Source organism: Eptatretus burgeri, chromosome 12, assembly GCF_056783735.1.
Source record: "Eptatretus burgeri isolate ZD-2024b chromosome 12, Ebu_testis_v1, whole genome shotgun sequence".
Lineage (NCBI taxonomy): Eukaryota > Metazoa > Chordata > Myxini > Myxiniformes > Myxinidae > Eptatretus > Eptatretus burgeri.
This window is the reverse complement of record NC_140972.1, coordinates 77,895,450-77,921,031: the sequence shown is the minus strand read 5'-3', so window position 1 is coordinate 77,921,031 and position 25,582 is coordinate 77,895,450. Positions and strand designations below refer to the sequence as shown.

The window sequence follows — 25,582 nt, the reverse complement described above, 5'->3', positions numbered from 1 at the left end:
CCCAAGGCTCATATACGAACTTGTACTTGTTTTACTTGAAGGATAAAGGCATTTGGACAGAGATATTACGACGTAACAAACAAGGACGTTCAGAAAAATGAGCAAAAGTATGAGATTAAAACCTGAAGTTGTTCAAGAATGTCCTTGTAATTCATGTGAAAGGTTCACTGATATCTCCAATGTTCTTGTCCAACATGTGATGTAATCATTGCAAGCTACTCCATGAGCCTAAAGTCATTGTAAACCAAAAAAAACCCCACACCCTCCAATGAAATGGTTTATGAAAAACCTTTTCAAATCGGTTCGACTTGGAAAGAGGTATTGGTGACTTAAATTTTAGTTTTTCACCTTCATAAGTGATGGATTTTCATGTTGCGTTTGGCTCATTGATGGTGTTAACATTGTTCACCATTCAGGAGGTATTATGGGGGCTCCAACGGTGCTTACAGTTCAGGAATGGTCCAAATGAGGTAATGGGATGGGCCCAACACGAGATGTTTTGGAATCTTATCAGAGTAAGGGCCCAAAAGGCTTACTTTTTGTGAAAAAGAAACCATGCTATTTTAATGTCTACACGTAAGTAGAAGAAGAGGCTGCTTTGTTGCAATGGTCAATATTTGTTCCTGGCTGGCAGCAAATTTAATCAGATCCATTTCCCTCGGTAATCAAACTCAGAACTTGCGACCAATGGAACGATCCTGCTGTTCCATAGCTATTGTTACTACAGCATTTGGAAAAAATACCAAGCCTGTTAATGGGTTGCTTAACCTCAAAAGGATAATTTTAAAAATCTTTACACATCATGGTTGGGTTGAGCAATCTATTGGAAACCTCCAACCTCCACAAAGTGTCCTTTCATCCTGAAACTCATCAATATTTGCGTAAATTTTATAATATATAAAATGAGTTCCCTTGCAAGGAAGTTCAACACAGGAGAAGGCCATTAGGCCTATCAAAGGCTGCACTATGTTTGCCAACATATGGTTGTTTGTCCGTGTTCTATCCTTTGTAAATGCTGAATGTCAAGCAATGAAGCAGCACACGCCATTTGTGAAGTCTTTGGTATGACTCGGCCAGGCTTCGAACTTCTCCGATTCCAAAGCTGAGGCTCTAACCATGATGCCACCAAATTTGGTTGGATGCAAAGAGCAAAAAAGAAGAATCTGTACCCAATGGATCACCAAATCAAATGGGATGTGCTTCCAACAACTTTAAGATAATGTGAAAAAGAGTCACACATTGTAGTCAGGTGTCTTTGAACAACAGCTGAGCATATTGGCATATCGAAGATAAGGTCAAGTGTAAAATACTTGTGAACATGCTGCACATACTTCTGCGATTAACATACTATTGCGGTGCTTATAGGCCTTTTGGTATGGAGGGAAATGGTAATTAATTTGTCACGACCTCGTACTGCATTTCTGAGCCTTTCCTGGCACTCCAGCCTTACTTGTTTTGTTTTGTTTTACTGTTAAAAACTGAAGTTAAGGTAAGACACTGATTCAACCTTTGCTCTGAAGGGTTAGATATGAAACTTGTTAATCGAACGAATGTGTTTTGTTTGACTTTTACAAGTGCTTTCATGGGGTATTGCCAAGAACTGTTGAATGTTTTATAGTGGCACTGCACCATGACTCTTCCGCCTTTGGGAATATTGTACAATGGAGTTCCAAGCTGCTCATTTGGCAGTCCACATTAAATCTAAAATATCTAGTGTGTGGTTGTAGGCTGAGCAGGATGGAGGGGTGTAGGGGTAACTTCATGACAGATGGTTACATAACCTTGCCTTTGCATCGGTCGCGTAGCACCGGGACGAGCTGAAGGACCCGGCCCCTGCCGTATCAAATAGATTTTCTGCAGTGCCTTCGAAAGACCCTGATTTATAGTTATTCATTTTTCTTCCTCGCATCTGCTCGGCCATATATTACTTTTATTGGTGATGGGAAAATACTTTGGTTCAACTTGGGGATCTTCGTCAATGAGTACAACTTTGTCACAACCAAACACATTGAAATTAGTTTTTTTTATGGCTAACTGCAACAGTGGCTTTATGACATTGCACTGCTTGTCTTGTTTATAAATCATTCCCTGATCGAAATTGTGAACTTATAACGGTGAACAACAACAACAACAACAACTACAACAGAAAAGTGGATGTTTATTTAAACACTGACCTCTGGCTTTTGGGTCCAACAGGATGGAGCAACAGGAAGCACACTTGGTTCTGAGTCGTCTGCTCTGGGTTCAGTTCTCAACCCCATTATATACTGTTGGATTGGTGTTTGGCCGGTGGTAGGATGTTGCATCAATAAATGCGTAATCCGTCAGATGGATGGTCAGTTGGGTGTCCTAGTTATAAACATTAGCTGATGTCATCATCATGCTGATAGGAGAGTTATTCCTGGCATCATGAACAAGTTCCCACCACAGCTGACTTCTAAGAAGACAATGGCAACCCACCCAGTATAACCCTTGCCTTGAAACTGGCTTTAGCAGCACAAGTTGTGTGTGTGTGTGTGTGTGTGTGTGTGTGTGTGTGTGTGTGTGTGTGTGTGTGTGTGTGTGTGTGTGTGTGTGTGTGTAATATATTTATTTATTTATGGAATATGTCAGTGTAGTTTTAGATAAATATCAAAGATATTCAGAGATGCTGGACAAATCAACGGTGTATGTGGGATTTGAATGTAGGATACCAGTCTAATGAGCTATGTGCTCAGAAGGCAACACAAAACAATTGATGTGAAGACCCAGTGGAGGCTTGTGTATAATTGCATTGTGCTGATCTGTTCAAATTGTTTGTAGATCTGAAGATCGAGACACGAGAAATTTTTAATTTTTTCACAAAATGCAAGACCAACAAGGGACCCAGAGAAGTAAAGAGCAAATATGGAGTCATTAGGATTCGGGTTTCAGCCCATCCATGCACAGCCAAGTGAACCTTACAGAAAATTTTGTGCAAGAATTCACTTTTCCTTAGAGGGATAGACAACAAAAGAGAGAAAGAGAATAAAAGAGATGAAAAAGAAGAAAAAGCAAGAATTAGAATGAAAAGAGAATTATGAAGAAAATAAATTGAGAAAGAAGTGTGAAAGGAACAAAGAACAAAGATGTCAGGAGGAACCCAGACAGATATATTGTTGTGGGCTGGGGGACGGTGGCGAGGAATAACCGCTAGACGGAGCAGTAGGGCCGTCTCCCACCGAACACCCAGAATCGAAGGTCGTCACCCCGGATAACTCCGGCGTCGACGGGTCGTTTAAAGGACCGTGGTCACCAATATTTTGACGGCGTGAGGTAGGGTCCACTTGTCTATTCCAATTTACCTTAGTACTCACGTCATCTAACTACTGCGGAAGCCACACCCTCGGCAGACTTTGTCCGAACTGAGTCGCTGTTATCGACTTGGATCTGGCGTAACCGAGTGGGGATTACCAAAGCCTGCCGGACCAAATGAACAATTTACGGCACAAACGGCCTCCCTAACTCTCAAGCCCGCACCGTGCTGGGTCAATGGTAGAAACGACAGGCAACGAACTGGAACATCTAACAGTTATTTATTTACAATAATAAGAGACAGTGTAAACTTATTCCGAATATACAGGCATTGTACAATGAGCAATCAACACTTATACAATTTCTACTTATAGGATGGTGCCATCACAGACACACACACACACACCAAAAGAAAATGGACCCGGATTATCTTTATTTCGACCTTCGCAGCCAAGGGGATAGACAGGCCGGAGGTCAGAGTTTGGTCGGTACCTGGCCGCCTCGTGCGGTTTGGCCCGCGACTGCAGGTGTGAAACTCGGGGTCATCAGCGAGCCCAGACACGGTATAGCAGGGTCCAGGCGGCCAGGGTCGCTCCTCACAGAGGACCAGCGGAGATTCCCGGCTCGGACTCCGGGTTATTGCTCGACAAAATGAGAGATGGAAGTCGACGGCTGTGGAGTAGTCAGAGGACCAGTTTGAGACACGGCAACGACGACCACCAACGACGCACACCAGGAGCAATGGCGACCCCTTTCTTCTCCGGCAATTCCAACCCAACTCCAGCGAGCACTAAAGGGAGCCCGGTGATTCTTATCCCTCCCCCGGGCGGAGTGGGGTGATCGGTCCTCTGAGGTAATCTTTGCCCTGATTGGACAGGGTTTCGTGGGGTGATATCTGCCCCCCTCTGATTGGACAGAGGGAAAACCCTGCCTTTCTGGGGTGGAGCGCTGAGGTAATCTTTGCCCTGATTGGACAGGGTTTCGTGGGGTGATGTGCTGGCCATCCGTGATTGGACAGGGGGCCCCCCTCCTTTCCTGGGCGGAGTCGGTGTTCTGATGTGAGGAAACCTCCACCCACGTCTGTGGTCGAACGCACGTGCCACGTCCGTGGTCGAACGCACGTGGGCAATGGCGTCGATGGTGCGAAGAAGTGAAGGATTGATTTGTTGTTGTTGGGTATTGCAAAAATCTAACTAGAAAAAAAAAATCGCAGCGCACACATGTAATTCCCTTTAGACATCGGGAGGAATCTCACTATGCACACACTTATTGAAATAACTAATATAAGCTTAGGGACTGCTGTCTGTTTGCGTGCAAATGGCTTCCAGATTCATAACACTATTTCAGCTGTTATTCTCCAGGTTCAAACACAACATCATGTGTAAGCTACCAGAGGTCCTTCACCATTGAAATTCTTCACCATTGAAAGATTGGGCCAAAAATTATATACGTATAGCATGACATCACAAAAGGTTGTGGACAGATTCAGACGAAACTTGATGGACAGGTTGTTTGTGTGACAAGGCCGAATTCATTTCGAATTTGGTGAAGATACGAATCTGGTTCCAGATACGAGAATTTTACAATTTTTTTTTAAGTGATTCTTCACCATTGAGAGATGGAGCCAAAAATGATAAATATTATAGCACAATATCTCAAAAAGTTGTGGATGGATTATGACAAAATTTGGTGTATGATTTAGGTATAGGTAACAAGAATAAGCTGATTAGATTTTGCTTTAGGTCTGGATGTAGATCTGGCCTATCAGTGGGGTACAAAAGGTAAACTGTGCAGCCTGGTGGTGGTATGCGCTCCACCAAGTTCCATTCTCGTTTACCTCATGCATGCGAAGCGAAAGGTGGGGTTCAGCAATTGGTTAATATCCGTCCATCTGTCCATCTCATCAGTTTATGATCGAGGAATGTTATATTTATTACATCGAATGTTATATTTGAAAAAAAATAGGAAGACAAATCTGGCGTTTTACTACATATTGGGTCTGAATTCGTCACAATCACACATGCACAGAGAGGAGTGAGATAATATACTAACTCTCTCTCTCTCTGCCTGCCTGGCAGTCAAACAAAATTTAAAATCATTGGAAGCAGGAAACGTACTCTTTTTCAGGATGTTATAAAGGACACAAACAACAGGCACGTGAAGAACTAATACAACATGTTAGATAGGGTGATGTAATCACCGCTGTAGAAAATGGTGGTAAAACCCAGAATTAATTTGTATATACACTTTAACCCCCTTTACGTATGTATTTAAATTTAATTATACACATGAAGACTATAACACAAATCGCCTTGATCATACTTCCAAAATCCATGCAATATATCGATATATAGCATGCTCGGGCGTGGCATGTGGAAGTGTGCATATAGAATGAAGAGGAGGCCACCATTGTGGCTACGTACGATGCCGATGCAATGTCAATTGGATTTATTCACCTAATTTTAATGAACATGGGACGTTAACACAATAACGTACATGTAAAATGACATTTGGTTTCAGCATCTGCATGCTGCAGTCGATGCTGAACACCAAGTGCATAATGCCAGCTCGGTCCTGGTTGACGACCACACAAAGGTCGATTGTCAAATCTGAGCCTCGCCTGTTGTGCAAATCTGCTAGGTTGTGGCACCTTCATTTTTAATACAGTAATACCTCGCTTCGCGCTCAGGACGTGAAATGAAAATGCGCTAAAAGGGGTCATGATACCATTGTTTATATGGAGATGTGTTCCTGACAATGTTGTTTATTACATACTATTGGAGTACCCGCCCAACGGGCGATCTTGTTCCAAGCATGAAACACATTCTTCTGACGCATACCTTTATTTGGGCAGTGTATAGGCAACTGACAGCTGCCTAAATCTCTCCTCCGAAAGTCAAAACAATAACCTGTGTTACGTGCATGAAGGCAAAACATACCTACAGCTTTTAATTCAAAACGTCTCACTGCACTGGAAAACGTCCTGGTGTTAGCTTAGTGATTAGGGTGGCTGACTTGGGATCTTAGGGTCCTGAGTTTGAGCCCCGTTGGCCACTGAATTAATACCTGGTGGGGTTGACTCAGCCTGTCCATCCTTCAGAGGTCCGCAAAATGAGTACCAGTGTACTGGTAATAGGGACACTGCATCAGCAGCATAGCCATGTCCCTCACCAATGATGAAACCAGCAGCCATAAGACTGCACTCGAAAGAAAGAAACAACTGTATATTATATGGATCTTCCCAATTGCAACCAAATTTTTTTGTGAAACAAATGTCTGTTTTCCTGTCATTATCTTAGCTTGCATGAAATCAGCCATAGTTCTGCCTTGTTTGTTCTCTCTTTCCTTGCTGTTGTGAACATCATGTAATTTCATTCTATGTTCCTGCATGACTACTGATGTGACAGGATGGAATTCAGGGCCCAATATTCATCAAACAAGCCAATTACCTCATAATTTAAAAGCCTCTCCTTCATGCTGTACCACTCACAATTGCTCATATGTAAATTAAAAAAAAAAACAATTCACATTTTTAGATGCCATTGTTGGCACAATGCCATGACTCGTAAACTTTGCGTAAACCAGGTAAATGATTCTTCAATCAAAACGTAAAGAATGCTTCAGACCTCTGCCAAGGCCATGTATTGAGATGTTGTAAACTCCTCAAGCCAGGCACGTGATAATGTTGTGGTGTCGGGTTCGGTGGCAAGGACGACCGCCAGACGGAGCAGTTGGACCATCTCCCACCGAATACCGGAATTGAAGGTCGTCACTCCGGATAACTCCGAAGTCGACGGGTCGCTTAATGGAACCGTGGACGCCAATATTTCGACCGCACGGTTAGGGTCTTTTTGTCTGATTCCAATTTACCTAATTAGCCGCGCGGTCTAGTTACCGGAGAAACCACACCCTCGGCCGACTTTGTCCGAACTGAGTCGCTATTACCGACTCGGATCCGGCGTAACCGAGCGGGAATTACCAATGCCGCGCGGGCCCAAATGACAATTTACAGCTCAATCGGCCTCCCTACTTCTCAAGCCCGAACCATACTGGGTCAATGAAAGAAAGCACACACAACGAACTGGAACATTTAACAGTTATTTATTTACAATGTAAGAGGGAGGGAAACACAGAGCAGACTTAACCACGAATATAGATGAAGGCAAATGTACAAAGACAATCACTTAACCGATTTCTACTTATCAGACTGGCCACAGAAAAACACACACCCAAAAAGAAATGGACCTCGTGGGTCTTTATTCGACCCTTCAGCTCGGGATGGAAGGCGAGCTGAAGGTCAGAGTCTGGCAGGGTACTTAGCCGCCTCGTGCGGTTTCACCAACTCCAACCCACCACGGTGGGACTCGAACCCACGACCCGGAATCCAATGAGCCCACGATCCTGGCTGCCACGAACGACAATCGACGACACGAGCACCACGGAACACCTCCGCCATGACCACCACCACTACAAGCACCAGCACGACCACCGACCACCAAGGAACCCCGAAAAAGACCAGGACCAAGACCAGACACACGACGACCGACCAACAACCCTAGATACAGCTCGCGACCTTTCTTATCCTCCCCCCCCCCCAGGCGGGTGGAGGGAACTGCTCTGAGGTAACTCGCCTCCGGATTGGTCGGGCGATCGGTGTCCTCCCCTCATTGGACGAGGGGAATATTCCATCTTGCTGGGGCGGAGTTGGCCCTGAGGTGATCTGACACCCGCCTATGTCCGTGGCGTCGAACACGTGTGTAATGGCGCCGTGGTGTGAAGTGAATTGATGTAGAAAACTAACTAAAAAGAAACTCGCAGCGCACACATGAAATTAACCCATTAGACATAGGGGAGGCATCCTAACTAGCCACATATACTTAACGAAATAACTGAACTATGGGACTGCTGACTGTCTGTGTGCAAAAGGCTTCCAAATTCGTAACAATAACAGGTGCATGCCTTTGGCCACCATTTTGGTTTCTTATCCGATAAATGTGGCCCAATTGGCTTGATGTCCTTGAACTTCCCACAAAGGCACTGTGCCTGTATATACTTCTTTTACTTTACACCACTCACTCCATATTTTTGAAGGTTGTGCTTTTTTCTCAAATGCAATGCTTCAGTTCAGCAGTTTTAAAGGGTTGAAGAATGTCAGAGATGGGCTGAATATTTATTATCTCTGTGTAGTGTTATCAATTTGTGATCTCTAGGAATTTCGCAGGTAACCCTTCATGGTGTTTGTAAGTCAGACATACATACCTGAGGTGTTACACTATAATGAAGCAAAACCACCATTCCCCGTTCACACTGCCCTGAAACCACAACCAATGCCTTGCATATGGAAGGCATATTTTTTGTTTCTCTTTGTGAAATCGTTAACCTGATAGGTTATTCATATCTAATTGAAGCTCAATGGGCTCACAGCATTTCTCAGTATTTTCGCACAGCAGTTTGAAATGCTGCCATAAACCTGGAATCTATTACTACCACAGGCTGAGGGCTATAACATATTGTAATGTTATCCCTTCCTGTGGCTTTTCCCTCGTGATTTATGTCAACCTGGACAAATTTCACTTGCTATAACTCATGCCCCACTCGACTTTCATTGCAAGAGATTGCAGGTGGATTTTGGATTTGGAGGAAATAAACATTAGAAATGTCAAATCAAACTGTGTGTGTGTGTGTGTGTGTGTGTGTGTGTGTGTGTGTGTGTGTGTGTGTGTGTGTGTGTGTGTGTGTGTGTGTGTGTGTGTGTGTGTGTGTGTGTGTGTGTGTGTATATTTGTGTGTGTGTAAGTGTATGTATATATATATATATATATATATATATATATATATATATATATATATATACATATATATATATATATATACATATATATGTATATATGTGTGTGTGTGTATGTATATATATATGTGTGTGTGTATATATATATATATATATATATATATATATATATATATATATATATATATATATATATATATATATGTGTGTGTGTGTATATATATATATATATATATATATATATATATATATATATATATATATATATATGTATGTATGTATGTAATATGTATATATGATTGGTACTACAAAACTTCAATTTAGACAAAAACAGATACATTTGAAGGACATTACCATAAAACAGACTAAAAAGAAAACCACAAAGCTTTTCTTTGTGCTCTCTTCAGGTGAAATTCACACATAGTGAATGAAGTAAGGAAGAAGAACAGTCTAATAGACACCTATCAACAAAGTGAATTCCGATTACATGTTCTCGACTGATGCGTCATCACCTCCCAATGGTCTAGGTGGGAGTAGCCTGTTCAGTGTTCAGCTCTCCATTTGGAGGTTGTAGAGTCTGAGGCGGAGCCCCTAAGGCTGTTGCAGAATCGTCTTCATCAACATCTGTGATCGTGAAACGAGTTTGTGTTCCTCTTCTTTTAAAGCGAGAGGACAAATTATTTTTACCAACATAACATAGGGTCCATGGAATAGATAAATGTCGCTTCTTGTATTCGTAGATACGTCATATTGTTACGGGACCGGGACGTCGGCCGTGAGCGCGACCGCTAGACGGAGCCGCAAGTCGACTCGACTGATCGCCCGGAATTCAGATCGTACTTCTCCGGAAAAGTCTGGAGAAGATGGGTCCCTTTTAGACTGAAATCCACCAATGGGTAGACCACGTGGGGTAGGGTCGATTGCCAACTTCAATTTACCTAAGTACCCACGTGGTCCAACTACCGGGAAATTTAACCCTCGACTGAACTCGTACGAAACCGAGCCGCTTGGCGAGTTCGTTCCGTGTGCGATCCCGAGCAGTTTTAATCGCCGAGAACCGTTGGACCGAATTATCCTGCAACCACAGCAATGACCAACTAATCCCTCACACACGACATGCTCAGTCAATGAAAGAAGGAACGTGGATGAGCTAAAAACATTTAACAATTGGGGTTTATTTATACTGCGATGGGGAAATGAGGGGAGCACATAAAGCAGAGCTATACTGAATATAAGAAATGCAATGCAATTATATACAGCACACAAAGCACTTAACAATTTTCTACTTGTTAGACGGGCCCACGGACACACATACCCACACACACGCACCCAAGAAATGGTGGCTGATGCCTTTAATACAGACTTCAGCTCGGAGGGACAGATGAGCTGAAGCCCAGGACCTATCTGGGACCTTTCCACCTCCTGTGGTCTTCCAGCTGTTTGGACCAGGCACCAGCGAGGGCAAGCTGGTTCCAACCACCGCGAGCCGCGATCCTTTCCAAGCTCCAGCGGATCCCCTCGTGCTCCGGAACACGTGCTGGTGAGATGAGGCGCCGATCCTTCCTGAAGATGCGTTGCTTCCCCGAAGAACCACCGACCAAGATGAGGCCAAGGAGTTGCACCAAGCCGGGAAGCAAGTAGAGACCACAAAGAGCTCCACGAACCAAGAAGAGCCAGCCGAACCAGACCACGAAGCAGAGCCAAAACCGAACCAGCACCAGAACAATCCCCCAATCACTCAAGCAGAGGGTCCCCTTCTTATCCCTCTCAGCCCCGCCTTGCTTCCGGCGTGACTCATTCACCCTCGTGCGCCGCCCCCCCCCCCCCGCAACCGCAGGTGGGGGCTGTTTACCTTGCTTTCTGCTGGACCCACCCCAACCATCATTCCTGTTTACGCTGTTGAATCTCGGGCGGGAGGGTTCTTCTTCTTCTCCTTTGCGGAGGAGGGTTGTTCTTTGTTGTTGTTCTGATTGAACCCTAACTATTAAAATAAATCACAGCGCATTTACATAGATTTACCCATTAAGCAATGGAAGGCGAGCTATCTATAGAACACGTACTTACCGAGATAACTGAGCTGAAGGACCTGAATGTTGAGTGTGATCGATTTCCAAATTCGTAACAATATTTCGTCCTCTGCTCAATATCTTGAATGCATCCACATGAAACTGTTCAGCACAGTTTGCATACTCAATCAAATGCTGCCCAATAGCAGATACACATGACATAGGGATTGATGCTGTGACCTTCCCACAAGCACGTACCGGCTGTATTCACATACCAATTGTGTTTTTCCTGATGGACAAAGGGACATTCTGTTTGATTCTGTCAGTCAGAGCCTGGGTCGTTCTGCCGACATACCGAGCATCACACCAGCACTTGAACTTGTAAATAATATTGCTAAGTTTTGAGGCAGGCAGAACATCCTTCTTAACTGCAGGAATCAGACGTCGAGAGGTGAAAATCACTCTTGGACAAACAGCCAGATACGTGTTTGAGACGCATCTTTTGATTTGTTCCTCATATCTTTGCGACATTTTCCCTTTCCAAGGAATCTTGATACAGACCGGGCACTTTTCAGGACCCATCTTCCATTCAACTGGAGCAGTTAGGAATTTGTGCATAAACCTCCTGATGATATACTCAGGACATCCATTCTCACTGAGGATGCCGGAAATATTGTCAATCTCTGGATGAAGCTTGGAGTTGGAACATATCCTCTTAGCTCGACTCACTAATACATTGATCAAACCAATCTTGCATCTCATTGGACGAAAAGAGTCCCATCGAGTATACTGGCCGGTGAAATAGGATATGTTCCAACTCCAAGCTTCAGCAGGGATTGGGGCACTTGTCAGGTTAGATGGGAAAATGGATGGACCAGAATACAGAAAAATCCGAGAAGAAAACCTGCTACCCTCTGCAAGAAAGCTGAAATTGGGACGGAAGTTAACCTTTCAGCATGACACGACCCGAAGCACACAGCCAAAGCTAGTCTGGAGTGGCTGAAGAACAAAAAGATAAATGTCCTTGAGTATCCCATTCAGAGCTCTGGACTAAATCCAATCAAAAATCTGTGGCATGACTTGACGAATGCTGTCCATCAACACTCCCCACACAACTGGACTGAGCTTGAATAGTTTTGTACAGAGAATGGGCAAATATTGCCAAATCAAGGTGTGCAAAGTTGGTAGAGACCTATCCCAACAAACTCTCAGCTGTAATTGCTGTCAAAGGTGCTTCCACCAAGTATAACTCAGGGGATGGACACAAGATGGCTGACACTTAACCAACCAAGATATTCTAGTTTTGTATTTTTAAATAATTTTCTGAAATTTGTAGAATTTGTTTTTCACTTGGAAGTTGTGGGTTACAATGTGTAAATAAAGGTGGAAAAATTCTGATGCAATGCAATTTAATTCCAGGCTGCAAGGCAACAAAAATTGAAAATTTTGAAAGGGGGTGTAGACTTTCTATCAGCACTGTATAATCTTACCAAGATGGAATTTCAAATGCTGTCATAAGTGCATGTAAAAATGCAGTTACCGACTGGTTTCACCCTCATTAGAGCGTCATCAGGGCAACATAGCAAGCTTCCGTACACTTGTGACTTTCGGTTATAAAGGAGATACTGTGCAGCTTCAAACCACGAGTGATGAAAGCGCTGGCATCGTGTCCCATACAGCCCTTGTTGCACGATACCGGGTGTGATTAGTGCCACCTGCCACGTGGAACATTATCTCCCGCTTGGTAATTAGCTCTGCGATATAGCTCTTCCGGGAGCCGCAGACATTATGTGCGCTATGGCAGTGACGCCACGATGTTCGTTTCAGGTTGTAGAACCACATTAATTTTTCATCATTGCACCCGACCGCAGACCATTAATGACTTCAGATTGTGATTGGTAAAGTGGGAGATAATGTCCCGTGTGGCAGGCAGCACTTATCACTCCCAGTATCATGCAGCAAGGGCTGCATGGGGCTTGATGCCAGCACTTTCACCCCTCATGGTTTGGAGTCACACAGTATCTAATATATATATATATATATATATATATATATATATATATATATATATATATATATATATATATATATATATATATATATATATATATATATATATATATATATATATATATATATATATATATATATATATATATATATATATATATATATATATATATATATATATATATATATATATATATATATATATATATATATATATATATATATATATATATATATATATATATATATATATATATATATATATATATATATATATATATATATATATATATATATATATATATATATATATATATATATATATATATGCATATATATATATATATATATATATATGCATATATATATATATGCATATATATATATATATATATATATATATATATATATATATATATGCATATATGCATATATATGCATATATGCATATATATATATATATGCATATATGCATATATATATGCATATATATATATATGCATATATATATATGCATATATATATGCATATATATATATATGCATATATATATATATATATGCATATATATATATATATATATATATATATATATATATATATATATATATATATATATATATATATGTATATATATATATATATATATATGTATATATATATATATATGTATATATATATATATATATATATATATATATATGTGTATGTATATATATATATATATGTATATATATATATATATATATATATATATATATATATCTATATATATATATATATATATGTATATGTATATGTATATGTATATGTATATGTATATACATATATATATATGTATATATATATATATATATACACACATATATATATACATATACATATATATATATATATACATATACATATACATATACAAATAAATGTGTGTGTGTTGTTCAGGAGCATAACAGATTCTCTCTGGGTCTCTGTGTCTGTGTCTCTCTGTCTCTGTGTCTCTGTGTCTCTCTGTCTCTCTGTGTCTGTGTCTCTCTGTCTCTGTGTCTCTCTGTCTCTCTGTCTCTCTGTCTCTCTGTCTCTGTGTCTCTGTGTCTCTCTGTCTCTCTGTCTCTCTATCTCTCAGTCTCTGTGTCTCTCTGTCTCTCTGTCTCTCTGTCTGTGTCTGTGTCTGTGTCTCTCTGTCTCTCTGTCTCTGTGTCTCTGTGTCTCTCTGTCTCTGTGTCTCTCTGTGTCTCTCTCTCTCTCTCTCTCTCTCTCTCTCTCTCTCTCTCTCTCTCTCTCTCTCTCTCTCTCTCTCTCTCTCTCTCTCTCCCTCTCTCTCTCTCTCTCTCTCTCTCTCTCTCTCTCTCTCTCTCTCCCTTTCTCTCTGAGTTTATCACCGGATGTGTCTGGATGAGAGTTAGTTTCCAGACTTGTCTGAGCAGTGTTTCTCTCTGGACAGCTTGGCTCTGGATTCTTCTGGGCGTTGTTTGTCTCTGAACATATTGATGCAGCATTTATGTCCGGACGGTGTTTGTCTCTGAATGTGTCTGGGCAGTGTTTATCTCCAGACACGTCTGGGCAGTGTTTCTCTCCGAACAGCTTAGCTCCAGACGTGTCCGGGCGGTGTTTGTCTCTGAACGTGTCCGGACAGCTTGGCTCCAGATGCCTCCGGCGGGTTTTGTCTCCAGACGTGTCCTGGCAGTGTTTGTCTCTAGGCCGTATTTATAGTTTGACCGGTAGAAAATGGTATCAGACATTATTTTGTTTCCATCTTTACTGTTATTTTGTGCAGAATCATTTCGATGAAACAGTATGAATTGTAATTAATGCTCCACCGCACGTCTGCCTTCCCTTCCTCTCACTTCACACTGTCTTCTCTTCCCCACCCCTCCTCACTCCCTCCTCTTTCTTTTCCCCTCCACCACTTCACTCTCACCCTCTCTCTCTCCTTCACCTCTCTATCCCCCACCCCTCTCTCTTCCCTCCTCATCTCTCCCCCCCCTTTAGTATTCCCACCAGCGAAGCGATGGGCGGTATTTGTTAGCGTGTGTGTGTGTGTGTACATATATATATATATATATATATATATATATATATATACATATATGTATACATATATGTATATATATATATATATATATATATATATATATATATATATTACAAATTCGTATGAGGGTAGGTGATGATGGTGGTGGAAGTGGGGAGAGGGGAGTAACAGGACTTCGCAACCACCCTATTCAGCAGAGGTGTCAACAAGTAACCTGAGCCAACTCTCAAGTAAGTCTCAAGTCTTTGAGAGCAAGTTTCAAGTCAAGTGTCATGTCATAATGGCATTATCGTAGATAGACCTTAGTTATGTACAAGCCTTTAGTCCTCAAAATACTCAGTTTTCTGAGTCCATTACACATGAGGTTCGAACTCCGATCTGGGCTGGCTACAGGAAGCTACACACTCCACAAGGTCTTGACCGAAATCCCACATTCAACCAGCATGAGTATAGGCTCAGTGTTACTGGGTTAGTCAGTGTTAGTGCAGTGCAAAAGTGAGAAGCAAAATGCGTTAGAACGTCTCGTGGAAAAGAAAACTTACTTCTGCGGATGAGTTTTTCGGTGACTAATTAAATTTAATGTTGTGGATGGACCATCTGAAATTTTGAAACCATGAGCTTCACATACAGCATTCCTTTTATTCAATTAAATGCACCTTCAAAATGTTTATGAGCAAATAAGATCACCCTTGGAATCTCTGCCATGCTACCGGTAAAGCAGTGTTAACAAAGTGACGTTTACATGTGCAGAGAGTAGCAGCGATCTACGCAGTGACACTCAGTCTCAATGGTCTAATGGTAAGAATGTCCACTCAAAGCTCAAACCATTACATGTCTGTGGGTGTATGTTTGTTTATTTGAGTTCCATTATGAGATATAAAAAAACACGGAGATGCTAAATGGGTCTGAACCGAGCAGCAACAATTACAATTCCATACGTACGCTGTACAGCATACATGCCTACTAAATTCAAGGACATAGAATCCATGCAATGAAAGACTCTATAGCTCTACTTGCTTTTCTCCATAATTTACCTCCTTTGACTCCACTCGACACATGTATGTGCGATCGGAGACTCGGAAATCAGCGGCACTTTGAGTGCCGTATGACTAATACCTTTTCTCAGCTCAGCGTGATCTATTAACTGAGTTTGTTCTACTTTTGGCACATGACTCCGGCGGTCTTTGGTCATAAATGTAATCACATCCTACCAGACATCGGAAAATTAGTCACAAACACATCACTAAGATATTGTTGCGGATTCGCGCCCGCCGGCGTGCGAGCGGCCACGTAACTCGAATCGCGGCACGTCGCCCACCGGACGGACAATCCCGTCGTGACTCTCTCGGACTAACGCCGGGAACTAGTCATGGGTGGGCCTTTCGGCCTCACCACGATCGTGCCAATCGGCCCCCCGCGTGGGATAGGGTTGCTCGCCAAATTCGACCTACCTAAGTACCCACACGGAGGGTAGACCGGGCGATCGCACCTCGCCGCAGGTCGACTTCGGACACGGGCCACTTTAAGCGACCCGTTCCATACTATCGGGATAACCGAGCGGTGTTATCGTCGGCCTCGACGGTTCCGTTTAATTCTCGGGCGTATTTAGCCCACTGCCAACCCTTTACGTGAAGTAAGATGGAGATTCAATGAAAGAAAAGACGAAGCGAAACGGGAAAAACAGTTCAACATAAAGCACATTTATTTCGCGATGGCACACGGATAGCAGACATATACAATTATACACCAAAAGCAAATGTAAAAGAAGAAACACCACAATGATGCACAAAAAGCAAATGTAAAAGAGAAAAACACACTGCAGATCTACTACCGACTACCGAGCACACGGCAACACTTATGCAGTTTTACTTCACAGACGGCGCCGACAACACATATACTCAAAGCAAAAGAAAAAGGGACCACCCTCCACTATGAGGGGGGCAGACGGGCCTGGGGCCGAGACCGCGTCGAGCCTACCCGTCTGGTGATGAGCCGCAAAATGGCGGTGGCTCCCCGACTCCGCGGGCCTCGCTGGCACTGCCTGGTATGGGGTGGGAACGGGGCCCCCTTCTCGCACTATCTCAGCGCGGGGGGAAACAGGAGGGGGTTGTTGATGCTCGGGGGAATGAGGGTATCTCGCTGGCTCGGGTCCCGCGACGAGCGTCTCCACCATGACCTCAGTCGCGTTACCGGCCTCCCCTCTCCGCAGCTCCCCGACTCTGACACGAGCGCCCTCTCGACTGCCTTCGCCTTCGCCGCCGCCACCTCTCCAACTCTCCCCTCTTCTCAGCTCCGTCCAACTGCTTTCTCTGACTCTTCTCTTCTCAACTCCCCTTAACTGACTGCTTCCAACTCAACTGCCGACTCAACTCAACTTTTTGGCGACCGAACGCGGCCATTTATAGCCCCCGTGGCTTCGTTCCTTCACCTTCGACCCTTTACCTCTGGCTGGCTCCCCATTGGACAGAGGAAAAGTGGGCGTGAATGCTTTTTGATCCGCGAATCTGCATATAGCGATTATACTCCGACGCACCTGGAGGCGGGGCCAAATTGCCCCATGCTCACTGATAGGACGGAACAGAAGTGGGCGTGAATCGTTTTTGATCCGATTTCTTCGGAAAGGCTGGTGTTTTTGCACCCGCCGCTCGGCGCGCCCTGCACGAGTCCAGGATCGGTGTCCACAAGCGGCGCGGGAATGGCGGTGATGCGATGGTTGTGAGAGCGAGATGTGACGGCAAGGGTCGTGGCTGTGGTTGTGAAGCGGCGTTGCGGTTGGTGGTTGTTGTGTGATGGCTGTTGAGACGTGGTTGGTGGTGGTAGTAATGGTAGTAATGGCGGCTGGTCCAAAATAAAGATAGTAAAAGAAAAACGGCTATCTCGAAGGGTCGCAGCCCGAATGAATGACATTTATTCCCTCTAAACAACGGGTTTGGGCCTAACTACACATATACTTACAGAGATATCTCACCTAAGGGACCTGAATGGTGGTTTGCGAATTTCGTCAACCACAACAATATATTTCGTTTGACATAGTGTTCTTTCATTCACCATCATTAATTATCAACAAGCCTGCAAGCTCAAGTCTCAAGTCAAGTCGCAAGTCACAAAATTTGTGACCCAAGTATGACTCGAGTCCAAATCGTCGACTCGAATCGCCATCTCTGCTATACAGCACAGAACATTCTTCTATTTGTGAAATTGATTTTGCGATCTCTTGGTTTCTGGTCTCATGGTCACTTGATAGTTGCAATCTCATGGGATTGCGAGTTGGACAGGTGACTGTGACGGGACATTTTAAAATCGCCCTGTAGTGCCGAAGCCTTTGCAGCTACATGAAAGGTAAAATTAAATGATTTCCAACCCCATTCCTTAGTGGATGTAGGGAAGTGTTTTAGGCCCCCACAAAAAAATAGAACAGGCAACGCCGGGCGCCCCATGCTATTATATAACTATTTAATACCTACAAACTTGTTGAGGCAGCAAAGCGCAGATCGAGTCCCAGAAGAGCAAATGCTGCACGACCTGTGTTAGCAACGAGCATTGTCTTCCACACAAATGTATTGCTCTGCCCTGCCAAGCACCAGTTAGGATGTGATGGTGCAGTCAGGTGAGATAAATTAAATAAAAACGGCTCTTCCGACACTGAATATGATGTAAGGCAGACATCATGCACTTGTGCAAACCACCGCATCACCTCCAAACTAGGATGGCTTCCAAAGGGCTATTCGGGTCTCTAAAGACCAAGATTAACTGGTCACATGCAAATGAATGCAGCCCCTCTGACCAGTTTCATCCTTGTTTGAGCTAATCAGGACAACAAACTGCAAAATGGCTTGCTTGTGACCGAGCAAAGTTCCATAATATAACTAGAAGGGCACGCGGTAGAGTGCATACCTACGCCCTGTAATGCCTGATCCACAAGAACATATCTTGCCCAATACATTCTTGAAATATGCCATATTTCATTTTTGAACCCTTTCTCTTAATGGTGAAGAATCACTTTAAAATTCTAGTAGTTCGATCCGGATTCGGATCTTCAAATACTGAACAGCTCGTCCTTGTCACACACTGAACCTGTCCACAAAATTTCATCCAGATCCATCCACAACTTTTTGAGATATCCTGTACACAGACAAACAGACGGACAAGCCAGTAGGCAGACATGGGTAGTCGACTACCCAATAGAAGCTGACGCAATGGGCCCGTTCGATGGGGAATGACCTGAGGATTAAGCACAAGAAAATTCATGATTCTCGCTTCAAGGGTTAATGTTGCAGATTGTTTTTTCGTTAAAATACCCCCACATTTGGAGGTTTTTCGGCTGTTGCTAGGCAACGGAGGGGTCCATAGCAACTGTTCTATCTCACACATAACGAGGACATACCATGAACCTACCATACCAGTTTCATGTATATCTGACTCATAGTCTCTGAGATATAACGAACTTCGTTTTTTTATTGTTTTCGACCAGGGTTCATTCAAAGTCTATCTTCTCCGACAGTTTTCATAGGATCCGGCTGGATGTACTGCCCACAGTCGCTCGGGTCCCGATTTTTGATTTTCGAAAAAATTAATTTTTTTATGATTTTTCAAAAATTTCAGTCCCGTTGCTAGGCAATGGTGGTGTCCATAGCAACGGTTCTCATTTGCGAACAACTAGGTCATGGTATGAACCTACCAACCAAGTTTCATCGAAATCGCCATTGTATTAACTGAAATCGCCATTTTAAATACTAAGGGTAGAACAAATCTCAAAAAAAAAAATGTTGAAATTTTTTTTTTCGACAAGATCGACGACCCAACAAGCCGGTAAGCGACATGGGTGGTCAATATATAATTGCATACTCGTCATACAGTTTTTGACGGATCGGGCTGAAAATTTTGGAAGAAAATTTTTGAAGAAAATTTGCGCATAAAAGCGCGGAAGCCGATTTTTGATATTCGAAAAAAATATATATAAGTATTTTTCGATATTTTTCAAAATATTTCAAAGTCTCGTTGCTCGGCAACGGTGGCGTCCATAGCAACGGTGCTCAAAAGCGTACAACTAGATCCTGGTATGAACCTACCAGTCAAGTTTCATCAAAATTGGTTGACTCCTCTGGCCTGCAGAGCTGTCCATTACATACATACAGACAGACGGAAAACCTGAGAATAACGGTAGTCTAGCGACCACCCAACAAACAGACAGAAAGGGGTGAAAACATAACCTCCTTCACCTTCGGTGGCGGAGATAAAAATTGAACCCCCATTTTATATCCTGTCGGACCCCAATATTCGCTATTCGCGAACCCCATGTATTCACGGTTGATAAAATGAAACCTGCTTCTACATTCGCGGCCCTGTGCTTTGCGTATTCGCATTTTTTTCGCATTTTCATGGTATCTCGCAGGCGTATTCATGGTTTTTCATGGCTGTATTCATGTTTTTGCTGTTTTTTGTGGGCGTTTGTGGCAGTTTTTATCCCCCGCCACGTGGCGGAAGGGGGATATTGTTGTCACCCAGGTCGTCCGGCTGTCTGTCCGTCCGTCCGGGCATCATCATTTATAGCTGTGAGTGCGATAACTCATAAAGTGTTTGCCATATCGATTTGAAATTTGGGTCACACATGTACCACCTGAAAAGGAAGAACCGTATTGATTTTGGGCATGGCCGGATCCAAGATGGCCGATTGGGGCGGCCATCTTGAAAAAAATGTTTTTTGTAATAAATAGAAAACCGCTTATCTGATTTCAATTATTTTTGGTTACGACGTTCCTCACCCCTGGGGAACTTTTTCGAGATGATGACCAAATGGTGTCTTGTTTCCGATTCACCACCCTCATTATCTGGAATATGTTTGACCTTTTTCATTCAATGGCAGGGGATTCCCCATCTTTGATGGTATTTTTTTTTTATAACCATATTTGTGGGGGGGGGGGGGTTCGCATTTTCATGGTTTTCACAGGTGTATTCACGGTTTTTTGTGGGATTTTTGATTTTCCCTTATAAATCATGGACCACTGGGAACCTATCGTCCTTTTTCCCATTGAAACAATGCCCTGACATTCGCGGATTTGTTTCAACATTTGCGGCATTTTTTGCGGCGACCCCGAACAGGAGCAGCCGAAAGAAGAAGATCATATATATATATATATATATATATATATATATATATATATATATATATATATATATATATATATATATTACAGACCATGCAGTGATATATAATCTGGCCTCAAGAGAAAAAAAAATTAACACCCACCCACCCCCCCCCCCCTGTAAATGATTACATACTATCCCAGAAATATATCATAAACAACCTTATTATATCTCTCCCCTCTATTTAGAAGATGAAGAATAATATGTATAAGGAAAACCCATGCGCATTATGACTTCATAAGGTCGGAGATGCAGCTCAATTGGGAGCCATCACATTTGGCAGGTCATATGGTGGCTATCAGCTGTGCTATTTAAATGTAAGACATTTAAGTAAGAAGAGCAGTTTAGTGCCATAGGTTGTCTCGGTTTTTTCCTCATATGGCTGTTACTGCAGGTATATCACCTTTTGATGTCTGTTAACACCTTGAAAGCCTATAATTCAGAATCGATTGCAAATATTCCTTTAACTGATGTACCGGATAAGCAATCCTCCAGTGCAAATCATTTTTGAAGAAGACTTTTTATAAACTTGTATTCATATTTTGATGATTAAGAAAGAGATGCCCATTCTACTTTGTGTCAGTACTGTCTAGTTCCTGCCATGTTGTGCCCCTTGGTGGGAAAGGTACAGATCTCACAAGGCCATGTGTTTCCTTTAGTGAAGGCCTGGGTGGAAGGGGTCATTCCTTTTGACCTGTGGCCAGCTGGAATGGTAGCTATTTTGTGGTCTGCGAATACAGAGGCTTGATAAACCGGAATAGTATGTTACTGAATAGCCTCGAGCACCATTGCCAAGGCATTAGGTGAACTGGCTCTTGCATTTTTTTAAGTCCAATTATGTTAACCATTAGCTGTTATATTTGTTAAAACTACAGTCATACTTCCAAGTTTAGACTTTGTCTGTATAGATAAATACCCCTCCACCCCCTTCTCCACCCACCCCCTTCTCCACCCACCCCCTCTCTGTTCACCACTCCTTCCCTCCCACTGCCTTTTGATTATTTGAAGCTTTTAAAAGGGTTGTTTTCTGATATTTATGAGGATGATATAGTGAGGCGAGAGACCATCCATTTATTAACCATGTAAATTTAAGAGCAATGTTGATGCCTCTCCCCACTCCTTCCCCCCTAAACCTCCCAAAGGTAGCACATTCCCCCATCTGTTCCAAACATTGCCTTTTTTCACTCCTCCCCTTACTCTGATCTTCTTCCAATGATCTACTTTCGCTTCTCTCCACACTCCTCCCAAACACCCCACCCTGCCTTGTTTTTCCTGTATTTATCTTCTGATTTTGACCCAGGACTTTCATTAGCCAGCTGGCAAGGCCTGCCATTCAACTCAAAGCAACAGAAATTTGTCATTTGTTCAGGGTGCAGGTGATAACCCGTCTACTATTCACGAAGAACACGTCCATCCAAAGGACGGCGCACACATTGATGCAACATCCAGCACGCAAAACACAAAAGTACCAGTTTATATCTCGGTCAAGATTCAAACTCGGGCAAGACGGCTCGAAGGCAGCTGCACCTACCTCTAAGCTATCCTGCCAGTCCATTTTCCTCTATTTACTCTTTCTCAAGTTATTCTTCCCTGCATACAATACATGTCGATGGCTTGTAAACACTGACAATCCATAAAGAAAAACTTAAAATCACCATTAACAATGATACCGATCCCAACCGTTTTACTTGCTGGTTACTCTCCGTGTTCCCCTCTAACACCCAACCAATCCTCTCTCTGCTCTTTTTCTGTTCATTCATGCCCTTACTTCTTACGTCAAAATGTTGCCCCACTGCCCCACTTTCAGTGTTTCCCCTTTTATGCTCCATTACCTTGCTCTTCAATCAGGCTAGATCTTATACACAAACAAATCAAAGAAAATGGAAGAAAAAAAATGAAGAAGAAAAATAGGACGGAGAACAACGGACATATGATGCCTTGTTTTCTGCCATTCTATTTATTTACGCAGAGTTTAAAACTTTGTTTTCATGTAATTTTTACCTCCACCACCAAAGGTGGGCAGGTGGAGGTTATGTTTTTCACCCCTGTCTGTTTGTTGGGTAGTCAATCTAGTCTACGCTTATTATCAGTACTAGCCAAAACCCCGTCACAGACAGATTCCGTTCATTCAACCACCGTCACCAGCTCACCCACACTCAAAGGACATGGACTGGACAGGGCGTGCTTGCCCCCGCCTACTCATCCCCCCCCTTGCCCCATCCCCCCCACCTCCCACCCCCCGCCTTCAATTTGCTTACCCCCGCCCAAAAATTTAATTACCCCGGCCCCGCCCCCACCTCTTCACTCCCCGACCCCCGTCTCTTGATTCCCCGCCCCACTTGCCCCCCCCCCGCCCCCTGTCCACCACCTCACACTCAACCCCGCCTAATTTACCCCAGCCCCCGCCCCATTTCCCCCGTTTCCCGCTTTCAATTTGCTTACCCCCGCCCAAAAATTTGCTTACCTTGCCCCCCGCCTCTTCACTCCCTGACCCCATCTCTTCATCCCCCGCCCCCGCCTCTTCACTTCTCACCCCCATCTCAATGAAAAGTGTTTATTCTGCTTCAGAGTTGAAAGTTGACTATTGGCACTATGTGCGATGCACTCTTACAGGTATGAAGTTTGTTTCAGTCCAGGTCACAGTACCGAGAAAAACGTGACGCGACCCCGAGGAGGAGCACAAAATTGGTCCTTCAGTATTAATATATAAATAGAAGATACAATGTTTCTTGTTACATTTTTTGTGTCAAATTCACATTCTGAGGGAGTCAGCATGTGCAGAAGAGGGTTTTACATTGTAGACGCTATTTTCGAGGAGTGGAATTACACCTCTCAGCGGTGACGGTCTGCCGACGGCAGACGTAATGACGTCACCGAATGACCGATGATGTCATGACGTCCTGACACCTCTCAGCGGTGACGTCACACGTCGCCATGTAAACGAATGTAAAACGAAAAGTGTTTATTCTGCTTCAGATTTGAAAGTTGACTATTGCCACTATGTGTGATGCACTCTCACAGGTACGAAGTCTCTTTCAGTCCAGGTCACAGTACCGAGAAAAACGTGACGCGACCGCTTGGAGGAGCACAAAATTGGCCCTTCAGTATTAATATTGTTGCGGATTCGCGCCCGCCGGCGTGCTGACGGCCACGTAACTCGAATCGCGGCACGTCGCCCACCGGACGGACAATCCAGTCGTGACCCTCTCGGACTAACGCCGGGAACCAGTCACGGGTGGACCTTTCGGTCTCACCGCGATCGAGCCAATCAGCCCCCGCGTGGGATAGGGTTGCTCGCCAAATTCGACCTACCTAAGTACCCACGCGGAGGGTAGACCGGGCGATCGCACCTCGCCGCAGGTCGACTTCGGACACGGGCCACTTAAGCGACCCGTTCCGTACTATCGGGATAACCGAGCGGTGTTATCGTCGACCTCGACGGTTCGATTAATTATCGGGCGTATTCAGCCCACTACCAACCCTTTACGTGAAGCAAGATGAGGATTCAAAGAAAGAAATGACGAAGCGAAGCGGGAAACAGTTCAACACAAAAGCACATTTATTCGCGGCACACGGGAAGCACACATATACAATTCCACCAAATGCACACAGAAAAGAAAAACACAATTCAATTTACACAAAAAGCAAATGTAAAAGCGAGGACACAATGCAGAGCTAATACCGACTACCGAGCACACGGCAACACTTATACAATTCTACTTCACAGACGGCGCCGACAACACATACCCAAAACCAAGGAAAAGAAGAACACCCTCAAAGATGAGGCGGGCCTGAGGCCGAGACCGGGTCGGGCCTACCCGTCTGGTGATGAGACGCGGAGCGGCGATGGTGCCTCAACTCCGCGGGCCTCGCGGACAGTGTCTGGTAGGGGGTGGGAAAGGGGCCCCCTTGGTCGCACTATCTCAGCGCGGGGGGAAACAGGAGGGGGTTGCTGATGCTCGGGGTATAGAGGATTTTTATTGCCCCGCGACGAGCGTCTCCACCTCGGCCAGGTCGCGCTGTCGGCCTCCTTGGGGTGCAGCTCCCTGCACGACGCGAGCACCCCCTCGTCTGCCCTCGCCGCCTCTCCACAGCTCCGTCCCCTCCGTTCCGACTCCAACGCACACGACGACCAGCTCCTTCTTGCCAACTCCACCGCCCGCGAAGTCTTGACTCTCTGTTCCCTCTCGACTCTCCTACTCTACTACTCTCTGGACTGACGAACACGGTCGCTTTTATCAGCCCCGTGGCTTCGCCCTCTCATCTTTGACCCCCTCCCTTCGACCTTTCACCTCGCTCCCCATTGGCCCGAGAAAAAGTGGGCGTGTGT

At 43.8% G+C, this 25,582-nt stretch overlaps 1 protein-coding gene across 2 annotated transcripts in view; it reads left to right on the top strand.

The window, feature by feature from the left end:
* IGDCC3 (immunoglobulin superfamily DCC subclass member 3) overlaps positions 1–25,582 on the top strand; it is a 121,259-nt gene that overhangs the window by 28,716 nt on the left and 66,961 nt on the right. The gene's annotated exons all lie outside the window — the stretch shown is intronic.